Below are 17,171 nucleotides of genomic sequence, written 5' to 3'. Positions count from 1 at the left end.
TATTTGGAGTACAACACATTTCTAGAAGATACCTTGGAAGAACTTCAGAAAAGGTCTGTTTCAATTGGGCAGGGGGACAGTCGGCTGAACCCAGACTGCAGCATAGGGAGACCAGGCAAGAAGCTGGAGTGAAGAGTCAGAGCTTTGTAGCTTCCACAAACCTGGGAATCTTCTGTCAGCCTCTTAAGCCTCTCTGTCCTGGTTGCAAACAGATAGTTTGATAGATTTGTCTGTGATAAAAGAATGCAATGAACAATAAAAAATTAATTGGCCAATTGCAAAAGGAGCTAAAAAAGGTAACAAAAGAAAACAATACACTAGATATTAGAATTGAACAAATGGAAGTGAATGACTCAATAAGATTTTAAGAATCAGTCAAACAAAAAAACAAAAAAATGAAAAAATAGAAGAAAATGTGAAATACCTCCTAGGAAAAACAACTGACCTAGAAAATAGATGTAGGAAAGACAATCTAAGAATTATTGAGCTTCCTGAAAATCATAATGAAAAAAAGGACCTAGACATTGTCTTACAGGAAATCATAAAAGAAAATTGCCCAGATAAAATATCCCTTATCACCTCTAGTTTCTTTTTCATATTATCATAATAAAATCAAATTATACCCGCATTCTCTAAGTATATTCATAATAGATATATTATAGATACATAGAATTCAGAACTATCATACCAAGGAAAAGATACTGCAAGCAGCCAGAAAGAAACAATTCAAATACTGATGAGCCATGATTAGTATTATACCGGACCTGGCAGCTTTTACTTTAAAGGATCAAAGGGCCTGTAATCTGATATTCTGAAAAGCAAAGGAACTGGGATTACAGCCAAAAATAAGCTATCCAGCTAAAATGAGCATTATCTTTCAGGGAAGAAGATGGACGTTCAATAATATAGGTGAATTTCACCTATTTCTAATGAAAAGACGAGAACTAAACAAAAATTTGATCTCCAAACACAGAACTCAAGAGAATCATAAAAAGGTAAAAAGGAAAGAACTCTTGAGAACTATATATCTATTATGAATATACTTAGAGAATGCGGGTATAATTTGATTTTATTATGATAATATGAAAAAGAAACTAGAGGTGATAAGGGGATCATGCTGGAAGATGAGGGAAAAGGAGGTAAAATAAAGGAAATTACATCCCCTGAAGAGGCAAAGAAAACCTACTATAATTGAGGGAAAGAAGGGAGGGAGAAGAGGATTGTGTGAATCTTACTCTCATCAGATTTGGCTCTAAGAGAGTATATTAGACATATTTGGTATCATAAAAAAAAATCTCACCTTAGAAGTAGAAGAGAAAGAGGAAAAAGGAAGAGAAAAACTAATAGAAGGGAAAACAGAAGAATTAGGGGGGGAAATATAAAAAAAATGGGGGAGGTACTGTAAAGGGGGAGGACTGCTTGAGGGAGGTGCTCATCAAAAGCAAAATATCGGGGAGGAGGAAAGGGGGATAGGAAAGAGAAAAACATAACTTAGGGCAAATAAGATGGTGGGAAATACAGAATTAGTTATTTTAACTGAATGTGAATGGGATGAACTCCCCCAAAAAACGGAAGCTGATAGTAGACTGGATTAAAAGCCAGAATCCCACAATATGTTGTTTACAAGAAACATACTTAAAGCATAGTGATACAGAGTGAAGGTAAAGGGCTAGAGCAGAATATATTATGCTTTAGGTGAGGAATAAAAAGCAGGGGTAGCAATCCTGATCTCAGATCAATAAAAGCAAAGATAGATCTAATAAAAGAAATAAGGAAGAAAACTATATCTTACTAAAGGTAAGATACCTTTAGTACCATAGATAATGAAGGAATATCAATATTAAACATATATGCACCAAGTGGTATAGCATGGAAATTCCTAGAGGAGAAGTTAAGAGAGATGCAAGAAGAAATAGCAAAACTATACTAATGGGGGATCTCAACCTTACTCTCTCAGAGCTAGATAAATTGAACTACAAAATAAGAAAGAAGTTAAGGAGGTAACAAAATGTTAGAAAAGTTAGGTATGATAGAACTTTGGAGAAAATTAAATGGAGAAAGAAAAGACTTTACTTTTTTCTCAGCAGTTCATGGAACTTACACAAAAATTGACCAGGTGTTAGGGCATAAAAACCTCAAAATCAAATGCAGAAAAGCAAAAACAGAAAATGCATTTTTTTTTTCAGATGCAATCTGAAAAATAAAAATCACATGTAATATAAGGCCAGGTGAAAATAGACCAATAAGTAAATGGAAACTAAATAATGGAACTTACACAAAAATTGACCATGTGTTAGGGCATAAAAACCTCAAAATCAAATGCAGAAAAGCAAAAACAGAAAATGCATTTTTTTTTCAGATGCAATCTGAAAAATAAAAATCACATGTAATATAAGGCCAGGTGAAAATAGACCAATAAGTAAATGGAAACTAAATAATCTCATACTAAAGAATGAATGGGTAAAACAGCAAATCATAGATAGATAGATAGATAGATAGATAGATAGATAGAAATTAATAATTTCATCCAAGAGAATGACAATAATAAAACGTTATACCAAAATGTGTGGGATGCAGCCAAAGCGATAATAAGGGGAAATTTTATATCTCTAGAGGCCTACTTGCATTAAATAAAGAAAAAGAAAAATCAATGGATAAGGCTTGCACCTAAAAAAGCTAGAAAAAGAGCAAATTAAAAACCCCCAATAAAGCACTAAGCTTGAAATTCTAAAAATAAAAGGAGAGATTAATAAAATTGAAAAAAAAAACCTCTTAAATTAATAAAACTAAAAGTTGGTTTTGTGAAAAGAAAAAAACAAAACAAAACAGATAAACCTTTAGTTAATTTGATTAGAAAAAAGAAGCGGAAAATCAAATTGTTAGTCTCAAAAATGAAAAGGGAGAACTTTCCACCAATTAAGAGGAAATAAGAGCAATAATTAGGAGTTACTTTGCCCAACTTTATGAAATTTGATAACCTAAGTAAAATGGAGCAATATCTACAAAATATAGATTGCCCAGATAAACAGAAGAGGAAATAAATTACTTAAATAGTCCCACTTAAGAAAAAGAAATAGAACAAACTATTAATCAACTCCCTAAGAAAAAATCCCCAGGACCAGATAGATTTACATGTGAATTCTACCAAACATTTAAAGAACAATTAACTCCAATACTATATAAACTATTTGAAAAAATTGAGAATGATGGATACCTATCAAATTCCTCTTATGACACAGACATGGTACTGCTACTTAAAGCAGATAGGTTGAAAAAAGAGAAAGAAAATTATAGACCAATCTCCCTAATGAATATTGATGCGAAAATCTTAAGTAAAATATTAGCAAAGAGATTACAGAAAATCATTCCCCAGATAATACATCACGACTAAGTAGGATTTATACTAGGAATGCAGGGTTCGTTCAATATTAAGAAAAATATTAGCATAATTGACTATATCAATAACCAAATTAACAAAAATATGATTATCTCAATAGATGCAGAAAAGGCATTTGATAAAATCCAACACCCATTCTTCTTAAAAACACTTGAGAGCATAGGAATAAATGGACTTTTCCTTAAAACAATCAGTAGCATCTATTTAAAACCATCAGCAAGCATCATATGTAACAGGGATAAACTGGAGCCATTTCCAATAAGATGAGGGGTGAAACAAGGTTGCCCACTATCACCATTACTATTCAATATTGTAAAAAATGCTACATTAGGCAATAAGAGAAGAAAAAGAGATTAAAGGAATTAGAGTAGGTAATGAGGAAAACAAATTATAATTCTTTGCAGATGATATGATGGTAAATTTAGAGAACCCTAGAGAATCAACTAAAAAACTATTAGAAATTTTTTTTTTAGAAATAATCCACAACTTTAGCAAAGTTGCAAGATATAAAATAAGTGTACATAAATCATCAACATTTTTATACATCACTAACGAAATCCAATAGCAACAGATACAAAGAAAAACTCCATTTAAAATAACTGTTGATAGTATAAAATACTTGGGAATCTAAATTGCCAAGGGAAAGTCAGGAACTATATATGCAAAACTACAAAATACTTTCCATACAAATAAAGTCAGATCTAAAGAATTGGAAAATGTCAAGTGCCCTTGGATAGGTTGAGTGAATATAATAAAGATGACAATACTAACAAACTAATCTATTTCTTGCTATACCAATCAAACTCACAAGAAACTATTTTACTGATCTAGAAAAAAATAACAAAATTCATCTGGAAGAACAAAAGGTCAAGAATTTCAAGGCAATTAAAAAGAAAAAAAAAGCAAGTGAAGGTGAATCATATCTAAAACTATATTATAAAGCAACAGTCATCAAAACCATTTGGTACTGGCAAAGAAACAGAGTAGTTGATCAGTGAAATAGATTAGTTTCACACAATAAAACAATCAATAACTATAGTAATCTAATGTTCGACAAACTCAAAGTCCCTAGCTTTTGGAATAAAAATTCACTATTTGACAAAAACTGCTGGAAAAATTGGAAACTAGTATGGCAGAAACTAGGCATTGACCCACACCTAACACCGTATTCCAAGATAAGATCAAAATGGGTTCATGATCTAGACATAAAAAATGATATTATAAACAAATTAGGAAAACATAGGATAGTTTACCTCTCAGATTTGTGGAGGAGGAAGGAATTTGTGACCAAAGAAGAATTAGAGATCATTATTGATCACAAAATAGAAAGTTTCAATTCTTTTAAGTTAAAAAGTTTTTGTACAAACAAAACTAATGCAAGATTAGAAGGGAAACAATCAACTGAGAAAACATTTTTATATTCAAAGGTTCTAATAAAGATCTCATTTCTAAAATATATAGAGAATTGACTCAAATTTATAAGAAATCAAGTCATTCTCCAATTGATAAATGGTCAAAGGATATGAATTTTCAAATGATGAAATTGAAACTATTTTTACCCATATAAAAAGGTGTTCCAAATCATTTTTATACATCACTAATGATCAGAAAAATGCAAATTAAGACAACTTTTAAGATACCACTACATACCTGTCAGACTGGCTAAGATGACAGGAAAAGATAATGATGAATATTGAAGGGGATGTGTGAAAACTGGGACACTGATACATTGTTGGTGGAATTGTGAACGAATCCAACCATTCTAAAGAGCAATTTGGAACTATGATCACAAAATTATCAAACTGTGCATACCCTTTGATCTAGCAGTGTTACTACTGGGCTTATATCCCAAAGAGATTTTAAAGAAGGGAAAGAGACCCACATATACAAAAATGTTCATGGTAGCCCTTTTTGTAGTGGCTAGAAACTGGAAATTGAATGGATGCCCATCAATTGGAGAATGGCTGAATAAAATGTGGCATATGAATGTTATGGAATATTACTGTTCTGTAAAAAACAACCAGCAGGATAATTTCAGAGAGACCTGGAGAGACTTAGATGAACTGATGCTAAGTGAAATGAGGATAACCAGGAGATCATTATACACACTGTAACAACAATACTATGTTATGATCAATTCTTATGGACATGTCTCTTCAACAATGAGATGATTCAAACCAGCTCCAATTGTTCAGTAATTAAGAGAATCAGCTATACCCAGAGAGAGAAATATGGGAAATCAGTGTGGATTATTTCCACTCTTTTTGTTATTGTTTGCTTGCATTTTTGTTTTCCTTCTTAAGTTTTCTTACTTTCTTTCTAGATCCATTTTTTCTTGTGTAGTAAGATAATTATATAAATATGTATACATATATTGTATTTAACATATACTTTAACATATTTAACATGTATTGACTCCATATAGGGGAGGAGATGGGGGGAAGGAGGGGAAAAATTGGAACAGAAGATTTTGAAAGGGTCAATGTTGAAAAATTACCCATGCATATGTTTTGTTAATAAAAAGCTATAAAAATTTTAAAAAAAAAAAAGAAACTATTTGTAGTCATATGAAAAGGTGCTCCAAATCACTATTGATCAAGGAAATGCAAATTAAGATAATTCTGAGATACCACTACACATGTGTCAGATTGGCTAAGATGACAGGAAAAGGTAATGAATGTTGGAGGGGATGTGTGAAAACTGGGACACTGATACTTTGTTGGTGGAACTGTGAATGTATCCAACCATCCTGGAGAACAATTTGGAACTATGTTCAAAAAGTTATCAAACGGTGCATATCCTTTGACCCAGCAGTGTTTCTACTGGGCTTATATCCCAAAGAGATCTTAAAGGAGGGAAAGGGACCCACATGTGCAAAAATGTTATGGCAGCCCTTTTTGTAGTGGCAAGAAAGTGGAAACTGACTGGATGCCCATCAGTTGGAGAATGGCTGAATAAATTATGTTATATGAACTTTATGAATTATTATTGTTCTGTAAGAAATGACCAACAGGATGATTTCAGAGAGGTCTGAAAAGACTTACATGAACTGATGCTGAGTGAAATAAACTGACATTATATACAGCAACAACAAGTCTATAAGATGATCACTGACTCTCATGGCTCTCTTCAACAATGAAATGATTCAAATGAATTCCAATTATTCAGTAATGAAGAAAGCTATCTACACCCAGAGAGAGACCTATAGGAACTGAGTGTGGACCACAACATAGCATTTTCATGCTTTCTGTTGATGTTTGCTTCCATTTTTTTTTCCTTCTCAGGTTTTTTTCTTTCTAGATTCAATTTTTCTTATGCATCAAGATTAACTTAATAAATAGGTATATATATATTGGATTTAACATATATTTTAACATATTTAACATATATTGGACTACCTGCCATCTGGGGGTAGGAGGAAGAAGAAGGGAAAGATTTGGAACAAAGTTTTGCAAGGATCAATGTTGAAAAATACATATGTTTTGTAAATAAAAAACTTTAATAAAAAAATTAAATAAAATTAAACTTCAAAAAAAAAATTAATGTTGCCTCCACAATGGATTTTCTCTGTAAATCATTGTAAAGGCCAGATAGAGTAGGAATTCTTATTTTCTTTAGATATATTATCATTTCTTCATACTGTCAATGAAGACGAATTTATTAGAGAAAGTTTTAGTTTTTTCCCCTATGTTCCGTCAGCTTTTTTCCTCCAATTTTATCATGATTTTTGAATATATTCTAGTTTATTTAAATTTTTTTGCCAAGTTGCCTTCCACAAATTCACTTTATTTTATATAGTAAGACTGTTCATAATCATCTTCTAATTTTCTCCATAACTGTTTAACAGAACTGTTGCTAGGAATCTATGTACCTAGGGCAGGCAAGTAGTAGAGGTTCCTCTGAGGAGCAGGAGGATTGCTGCCATTAAGTAGGAACCAATCTCTGTGCTGCTTAAGAGGGAAGCAACATGACCGAAGATTAGAAGGCCACAGTAGATCCTGTGTCCTAGTCATAAGGAGATAATAGAGGAGGAAGCATACATACCAGGATCAAACTGAAGAGGCTTTAGTATACAAGTAAATCACAAAGTTAGTATGGAAAGATATGTTCTAAATAGTTTGCTTTGAGGCAAAATCCAGCTGGCTCCATCCTATTCTAGATTTTACAAAGGAATATGTGTTTAAAATGGGAATCCTCCTGGGCTGTCATAACTTTCTTCTTGATAATGTTTAAAAGAACAATATGTCCAACTTTTAAATGATTTAAATGGACAGAAAAGTTCTCATTGAGCACAAGATGAAAAAATTAAATTTTTGCCTGAACTTGCTCCTGAACTATATCTAATTTAGGTTAAAAGGAGAAATTCAACTTCCTCAGTCCTCTCATCAACCAAGTGCTCCAATTTTGGCCTGTCCAGCAGCTGAATATTTAAAACATTTATTTATGACAGAGAGATGATTAATTTTTTTTTGTTTGTTTCTCTATCAGAGGTCTTATTTAAATCAGTCAAAGAAATTCTTTGTTACATAGTTTTGAAAAAAGCAAGTGACTTGCTTCCTCTCAAATGGCCCCATGCTATAAATATTAGCCCCCAAACAGAAAACCACTGACAAGCCTGCATAATGACATTTCATTTAAAAAGAAAACATTTTTGTTGAAAAAGAAACCATTAAGAAGACCAAACAAAAAAAATTTAAATAGAAAATCTCAGTCTAATTACAATTATCATTTGTCATTTTTTTCCTGTACAATAAAGTCTTTATATTATTTTTATTCATTTAATAAAAGAATTTTTTACCACTCTATCCATGACCTCAAATTTCCAATTTTAAAGAAAACCTCCAAGGATTGAATAGAATAGCTACTATTACACCACACTTTGAGAAATACATATTTTAATAATGGTTTTATTTCCCAATATCTATTTAGACCAATCATGTCCCTTATTACTGTGAATTGTATTGACACTATTTTATGCAGAATAAACCTTAAGTTTTATAGCTTATTCTGCATATTAAAGCAAGATATATATAAAGTGAAATCGATGACTACCTCCAAAAATATAGGTTTCCCAGATTAACAGAGGAGGAAGTAAATTGCTTAAATAGTCCTCTTTCAGAAAAAGAAATAGAACAAGCTATTAATCAACTCCCTAAGAAAAAATCCCTGGGACCAGATGGATTTACATGTGAATTCTACCAAACATTTAAAGAACAATTAACCCCAATGCTATATAAACTATTTGAAAAAATAGGGAATGAAGAAGTCCTACCAAATTCCTTTTATGACACAGACATGGTACTGATACCTAAACTAGGTAGGTTGAAAACAGAGAAAGAAAACTATAGACCAATCTCTGTAATGAATATTGATGCTAAAATCTTAAATAAGATATTAGCAAAAAGACTACAGAAAATCATTCCCTGACATTTCTTGAACAAACTGCTACATCTCTAACTGTTTCCCTTGCCTGGAATGTTCTTCCTTATCTCTGCCTACTGACTTCCCTAGCTTCTTTCAAACAGCAACTAATCTCTGTCCTGCAGACAGCCTTTCCCAACCCTTCTTAATTCTAATTATTTCCTATTCATCCTATATATAACTTAGCTGTTCATATTTGTTTGCTTTTCTCCATGCCTTGATGATAAGCTCCTTTTACAGATGAGCAAACAGAAGCAGAGTTAAGTGCCATGCCCAGTGTTGCACAGCTAGTAAGTGTATGAGGTTGGATTTGAACTCAGACCCGGTGCTTTGATTCAGTTCTTAGCCCAAGTATCCACACTCTATGTCCAGTAAAACTGGTTTTCTTGCTGTTTCTTACACCTAAACACATCACCTTCCATTTCTTTGACTTTGCACAAACTATTCTCAGCCCTAGAATGCACTTTTTTTTCACATCCATCTCTTTGAATTGTTTCCTTAACTCAGCTTTGCTGCCTCATTTTAGTTCAAATATCACCTCATATATAAAATTTTCCATAAGTTCTCCCCACCTTTCACCCACCAAATGCCAGTGACTTCTCTAAATTAACTCTTTTTTTGGTGCATATATATTTATCCTTACTAATTTGGGTACATGGTCTTTCCCCTAACAGGGTGTATGCTCCTTAAGGACAAGTCCAGCATCTAGCACAGTGTCCGGCAATATCAAATACTCTTTAAGAAATGTTTACTAATTAAGTGCTAGATTTGGATTCTGCCTCAATCAATTAATTACTGTATCAAAGTCCAAAAGCAAATAAGTTAAAAAATAAATTTCTCTCTATTTGGGATTTAAAACTCTTCAGACTAACAATAACAATTCTTTACTATCTTTCCAGGCTTCCTACATATCACTGTAATATTTCCTTCATAAATTCTACAGTTCAGATTTTTCAATCTTCTCATTGTTCCTTTTAATATTACATCTTGTCCACATGGCTTTGTATCCCTCCTTTCCATCTCTGAATCCTTGCTTTCAAAATCTTCATAGCATCATATTCACTACTAATGGGGGGACTAGCTATTAGTGCCCTCCCTACTAAGATTACCTCATATTTGCTTTGTATGTATTTTGTATAACAAGTTTTTGGAGACAGGTCATTGCAAGTTGCTTCTGTTTTCAGGATTTTGGTTGCCAGAGACAATTGCTACTTTTTTCTATTGGGTAGGGCAATAAATTGATTCCAAAACTTATCTCAGGAACTGTTAAAAATCCTCTTTAAGAAGTCTAAATGTGCAAGACAGATAAAATTCAGATTAATCCAATTTCTGGTGATTCATTATCAGGAAAGAGGAAACAAAGTTTAAGAGGTCAATGAAAGGTTCATGGTATACAGATTTTTTTTTTTTAAGTGCCAGACTTTCTCTTGGTTGGAGGAGAAAATTTCATTGAGTTTTGATTAATTAGTAGTGGATAAATATCCTGAAGCAGAAAAAAAGTTGGATTTAGGAGTTTGGAAGAGCGTTTTTTCAGTTTGTTTTTTGGTGAGTTTTTTTTTTTTTTTTTTTTTTTTTTTCTGTTCTCAGATTAAAATGAGTCAATGAATGGTCTTTACTGGCAATGGGAGGAAGAGTGAAAAAGAAGTAAGAGCCAGAAAAGTTCACTTCCTCCATTTCCCCTTTCAACATTGGTCTATCTGGGAAAGCGAGGGAGATAAAAGGAGGCATTGACCAAGTTATGGCCAGCTAAAGGAAAAAATGGGAAAGAGTGACTCAGCTCATATTCCTAAATAGGGGAGCTGGGGGTGAGAGTGGAAGGTAGAACAGGATTAGTTAAGAGGGAGGTTGGTTTGCCACTTATACTTAACATCTCTAACTTCAGCTGGCAAAACAGATTACATTCCTGTTTATATGTGTGTGCACCCATGTTTTTTCCATTATTAAAAAGTAAACTTTTCCAGTGTAAAGCCTGTTTTGCTTTTATCTCTGTATGTCCAGTGTCTAGTATAATGCTTGGTTGGCACTCAGTATCTAATAAATGTGTGATTTATTGATCATAAAGGAAGTCCTAAATAGAGTTCAAATAGAAAATTAAATGATCCTTTATAAAGCAAGTTTCTTTAGATGCTCCAGTTTGTGAATTATATTGAACTGATTGCATTAAACCTCAGAATGATTCTTAACTTTCCTCAACAAGATTCATGACTTCTTAAAAAAGACAAGTCTAAATATCTACAAAGGAAAAATCAAATGGACGAAAATTATATTTTCTTCAGACTATAAGATGCAGTTGGATGTGTAGTTCAAGTGAGCTTATCTATACACATATCTTGTACAAGATATAACAGATGGAAGGTGGTCTAACAGTATGATGAACAATATAAAAAGTAACATGTATTGCATTTAGAAAATCGAAAAGCACTTTCAAGAATCACAAGTAAGGGGCAGCTAGATGGCGCAGTGGATAGAACACCAGCCCTGGATTCAGGAGGACCTGAGTTCAAATCTGGTCTCAGACACTTTGACACTTCCTAGCTGTGTGACCCTGGGCAAGTCACTTAACCCTAATTGCCTCAGCAAAAAAAAAAAAGAATCACAAGTAGCCACTTGACATATTTTATGAATCATTCCTCTCTGGTCTTTTTGCAGACTTTTTTTTCCTCATGCAAATTTATGATTTTTTAAAAAATCTCCTTTCAATCTTTTAGTCTAACTCCAGTAGAGTCAAAACTCTTAATACATGATTAATAGAACTCTAAGATAAAGGATTAGCAAGTGCTATTTGAGAATGAAGAAAAATTCCTGTATTTGAAACTCTAGATAATTTGAAAATTAATTAAATAAAACTATTTAGGACTCCTGGACAAATAGTTCTCCGCTCTTTTCTTAGAAAAAAAGCACTTCTCTTTAGACAATATTTACCTGCAATATCTACAGGCCAAATTCTCTCCTTTGAAGCAGCATCAGATGCCTATTGCAACGTTTTTATTTAACCACTAAGCAAAATCTAAATCACTAGCATTAGACCCTCCAATTTAACTGACAATTACAGTACTTTATTTTTTGAGGGGGAGGGGAAAAACTACTTTAGTTTTTTCCAATCTATGTGTCCTCTATAGTGACTGTCAATGTTCTCCAATAACATTCATTTTTCATTTCAAGGAAATAGCAGGGTTTGTTCTTTTCTGATGTTCTGTATATGAATAGAAGTTCCACCATTTAATTTTCATGTCTGGAAGAGGAGTACCATACAATTTTACCATGAGGTATAACCATAATTAGGTTTTCAAATATGGGAGGTGCTTCAAGGTGCCAATACTATAAAAAAACAAAGAGTTTTAGAACTAGTTCTTTTCTAACAGTGTAATCCTTAAAAATTAGAAAGCAAAGAATTATAGTTATTGCTGACAGTTCAAAATATTTGGCCGACTGTGCCAAACCTGACTTAAAATAGCATCTACTCTAGCAGCACTATGAAAAAAGTAAACAAGAAAACAACTAGAATGCTTATCCTAACTTCAGAGTGAATGGGACCTAGCTAATAAAGTGCTAGTATCAAACAGTACAGTTATACACAAGCAAGAGTCTCATAAAATGTTTTGATTTTGTTAAAAAGAAGCATCTGATTTGATATCTGGAAACCTTTTAAGAAAAAATGTTAATGGGCTATTACAACCCCTGATGATAATAAAATAACTTTGAAATAACATGCCCTCCAATTTGAATCCACAACATATATTTTATTTATTTATTGTATTGTTCCATTAGTTTCGTGTATGAGAAATCATACATACTAATCACAAGGTTAATTCAAGTCCCAACATTGCTATACATAAAAGCCTTCTCCTCCTCTCCTTCTGTGAGTTTGACTTTTTTTCCCTTCCCTCTACATTCATACACACACACACACTCACTTTCTCTCTCTCTCTCTCTCTCTCTCTCTCTCTCTCTCTCTCTCTCTCTCTCACACACACACACACACACACACACACACACACACACACGATCAGAAAATGATTTTTTTTAAAAACCAGAACAGACAAATTAGAAATTAATTTGAAGTTTAAATATGTTTTAGCCACTTTAAGGCACTTCACTTGAAAAAATGTAGGTTGGCTCTAAACTTTGAAAAATCCTGGAAACATTAAAAAAAAAAAAAAGGTTTAAAAGTAAAAGGAATATAATTTCCTCAATTTACAAAGTACAAAACCAAGAGTTACAGATATTAAATGACTTGCCCAGGATCAAATAGATAGCAGTATTAAGTAGTAGATCTAGGATCTTAAATGAAACACACTTCTATTTTATTATACCTTCTTGCTCAAAGTAAGCTGTTTTACATTTCATCTGAAAAATATCTTGGAGTTTTTGTGAAATGCAAACTCCATGAGTTAACAGCATAACACAGCAGTAAAAAATAGACTGATATGATTTAGGATTGCATAAAAGAAGGTAGATTAGGTAAGAGTTCTACTGTATTTTGACTTTTTCAGACTTCACCTGGAAAGCCTAGGTTCATTATCATGGTTCAACATGCGTTTGGTCCAGACTTGCAACTTTACTGGTTTAGGGGATTTCCATTGTAGACACTCCATCTGTTGAGGTATGTGTGAATATTTGTGTGTGTGTGAGTGTGTGTGTGTGTGTATGTGTGTGTGTACGTGTGTATTACCAATTGCTATTTGAGAGTGAAGAAAAATTCCTGTATTTGAAACTCTAGATTTTATATATATATATTTTGACTTTCCTCAACAAGATTCATGATTTCCTAAAAAAGATAAGCCTAATATCTACAAGGAAAAATCAAATATATATCCACACACACACACACACACACACACACACACACACACACACACACACACATACATGTATATATGTATATGTGTATGCATTATAGTCATTTTAATTAAGGTAGCTGAAGTTTTATTGTTATTTTCAGACTTTTTAAAAGAATTTTTGTTTTATGGTCTTCTTGTTAGTCATTCTGAGCTCTACTTCGAATGATACTTCAAATTATCTCTTAATAAACTCCATAATTAACATCTTAAAAAATTGTGTGGCAATATTGTGAATTAAAATGAATTACCATGACCATAGAACAGGTATGCATCACAACCTAAACACAATCCAGGTCTTCCTGAATCCAAGATCTCTGTTCATCATTTCTTACTATCTGTGGCTCAAGGTTTTTGCTTCGTTATAAAATACAATATAAATGATGATTCTATATAAATGAATACTTAGGAATATAATACATAAATGAATATAATATGAATAAAATTATTGGAACAAGCAGAAAAACAAACAAAGGAAAAGAACAGTTTTTATTTACCAGATGGCTCCATGAGGCCGCCAAAGAAACATTTCATAACAAACCAAGTCTTTCATTGTTCAAATTCTGTCAAGGGTCTTCCAATTCAGATATATTCAGTCCAAAATGTGTGCAAAACTACACATGCTGTCTCATTATGAAATTAGATTATTCCTCAGGAAATTCTATTCTACAAATTCTACAAAAATAAAGCAGGTATACAAATCAATAAAACACATTATAATTTGTTTTGTGCTTTTTGAATCTAATGAATGATCGAAAAGGAATTCTACAATATAAAATAGAATATGTAGGAAATGTAGAAACATTCTCCATCCAAAAGAAAACAAAATAACAGTTTTTTGCTGACTCAATAAACAGTCATTCAAGCCCAATTTTTATTATTCTAAACAATTCTAAGCTATTGATAGATGATATTTATTATAGGTCAGAAAAAGATTCCCCCCCCCCCCGAGGCTATTGGGGATAAGTGACTTGACCAGGGTCACACAGTTAGGAAGTGTTAAGTGTCTGAGATTACATTTGAACTCAGGTCCTTCTGACTTTAGGGCTGATGCTCTATCCACTGCACCACTTAGTGCCCCCTGAAAAATGATTTTTTAAAAAACCAGAACAGACAAACTAGAAATTAATTTGAAGTTTAAATATATTTTTTGCAATGACTTTTGCAAATGATTTAATCTTGTTATAGTCATTTTAATTAAGGTGGCTAAAGTTTTGTTGATTTTTTTCAGTCTTTTAAAAACTTTTTAATTTTTGTCGTGTCATTCTGAGCACTATTTCAAATGGTAACCTACATCTCTTAATTTAATGCTTAGATTTCCAAGAACTGAAACCTCTTTCTTTATTCATTTATTCTTTTAATTAATGTATATTTGTTAAATTCCCACTATGTACACTGCAATTACTAAGTGCAAGGAAAAACAGAAGGATTAAATAATTTAATTCAATAAATACACTTTTACATGCTTCTACAGCACTGAAACAAATACTAGGAAAGACATGATTTCTATTCTCAAAGAGGATGATAAGAGGTATAAGAAAAGTACAATATTTTTCAAAATAATATAAGTAGAGGGTGTTTCAAAAGTGTTATACTATGTTTAAATCTACACTAAAACTTACAAGACAAAAATACTATGATTAGAAAAAGAAAGGATCATTTCCATATGGAGGAAAAAGGGGAAAACTTCATTAAATAGTAGTATTTCAGTGAGATCCAGAAAGAGATCAACAGAAGGGGAAGAAGAACTCTCATTCTCGAAGATAAGAGAAACAGTAGGTGAACAAAGGTAGGGAGATAGGCAATTACATATGGGATAAGTTCAAAGGATAATAAACAGTTTGGTTAAAACATAGAATATGTAAAAGGAAGCAGTAAAAAGAAGATGAAATGATAGTTTAGGGCCACATTTTAAAAGGCTTTTGAATTTCATTAAACAGATTAATCTGACTGCAAAGAGAGTGGAAGTGGAGGGACTATAGGCTGGGAGAGCTATCAAAAGATTTATCCTTGAGGGAAGAGGGAAGTAGCTTTAAGGGAAAAGTGCCAGTAGCAAGAGAATAAAACAGATTCCTTATTTATTTAGTACATAACTCAACTCTAAAATCAATTCTAAGTTCACATGAGAAAGGAATTTTAAAAATGTTCTCTAGTACTCTTAAACTTTATAATCTTAACATTCCTTTCATTCAGAATCTGTACATGCAATGCAAAGTTAATAGAAGTCATCACTTATAATTTACAAATTTAAGGACTCTTAGACCTTGTATTGCTCCTGTCTAGGAATTTTATCAGTTTACTTACACTCCAGGAACAAATACCGACAAAAATGGAAACAAGTCATAAAATTTGAATCTCACAATATTGATTCGAGTCAATAAGTTTTCATTAAATATTTAGCTAGATACTGTATGAAGGACTAGAATACATAAATATAGAAGTCTCTGCCCTAAAGGAATGTACATTCTAATAGGGGGAGAAAACATGCAAATGTAGCTAATTATGTACAAGTGATAGATAGATAGATAGATAGATATAGATATATAGATATAGATATAGATATACATACATAGATAGATATATACAAGATATATATATATACACACACACAGAACAGATTGAAGATAATCTGAAAAAATAGGCATTTACAGCTGACAGGGGGACAGCAGGGAGGGAATAGATCAGAAAAAGCCTTCTGCACAAATGGAACTTGACTTGATTCTTAAAAGATGCCAGAGAAACCAAAAAGTATGGAATTTAACTGAAAAGAAATGGACTTGTTCAAGAAGACAGTGTTACTAGAAAAATGTACAAATACATAGTACAAAACTTCTTAAATAAATGACCCCTAGCAACAGAACTTGGTACCAAAGAAAAGGAATTGAGAGCTTACTTTCAAATTCTACACCTCTTTAAAACTATCACTACATAAAGTGGTAGCCAAGGGGTTCTGTGGCAGAATGTAGATCATAAACTCCATTAGTGGAAACTTCCTCATATTTGTGCTTAATAAGTATCTTCTGATTGATTGCTGTTCTTTAATTCTGAAATACCTGGGTTCAAACCTGCCATTTGTCATTTGTGTGAGTAACAAACTAATTCAGCCTCAGTTTCCTCATTTGTAAAATGGAAATGACAGGACTAGCTTTAGAGGGTTAATGTAAGATTCAAATAAAACATGTAAAGAATTTTGCAAATGTTAACATGTTACATTTCAACTAATGTTATTACTATTCAAAGAGTTAATATATTCTTTTTTCTTTTTAAAAAAGTATTTTTAATTTAAGGAATAAAACAAGAATTTCCATAACATAGTACAATAAAAAAGATGATTGCACATGAAACTGCAAATCTGCTATGCACAACTTGCTATTTCTTTCAAATATACAAAAACATTATCATGTAAATTTCTTTTTTTCTTCCTTCACCCACTCTCATCCTAGAGAAGACCACCATCAATACAAATATGTATGTGTAAAATTATATATACATATATGTCTATGTATATGATATAT

At 32.2% G+C, this 17,171-nt stretch overlaps 1 protein-coding gene across 9 annotated transcripts in view; it reads right to left on the bottom strand.

The window, feature by feature from the left end:
* PPFIBP1 (PPFIA binding protein 1) overlaps positions 1–17,171 on the bottom strand; it is a 245,262-nt gene that overhangs the window by 178,366 nt on the left and 49,725 nt on the right. For 8 of the 9 annotated variants that reach the window (XM_051961098.1, XM_051961100.1, XM_051961101.1 and 5 more), the window contains exon 2: positions 33–230. The exons of the other annotated variant lie outside the window; for it this stretch is intronic. The gene's annotated coding sequence lies outside the window, so the exon portion shown is untranslated. The remainder of the gene's footprint in view (positions 1–32; positions 231–17,171) is intronic. 9 annotated transcript variants of the gene reach the window in all.

This window comes from Antechinus flavipes, chromosome 5 (assembly GCF_016432865.1).
Source record: "Antechinus flavipes isolate AdamAnt ecotype Samford, QLD, Australia chromosome 5, AdamAnt_v2, whole genome shotgun sequence".
NCBI lineage: Eukaryota > Metazoa > Chordata > Mammalia > Dasyuromorphia > Dasyuridae > Antechinus > Antechinus flavipes.
The sequence above is the reverse complement of the archived record's forward strand: the minus strand, read 5'-3'. Positions and strand labels throughout refer to the sequence as shown.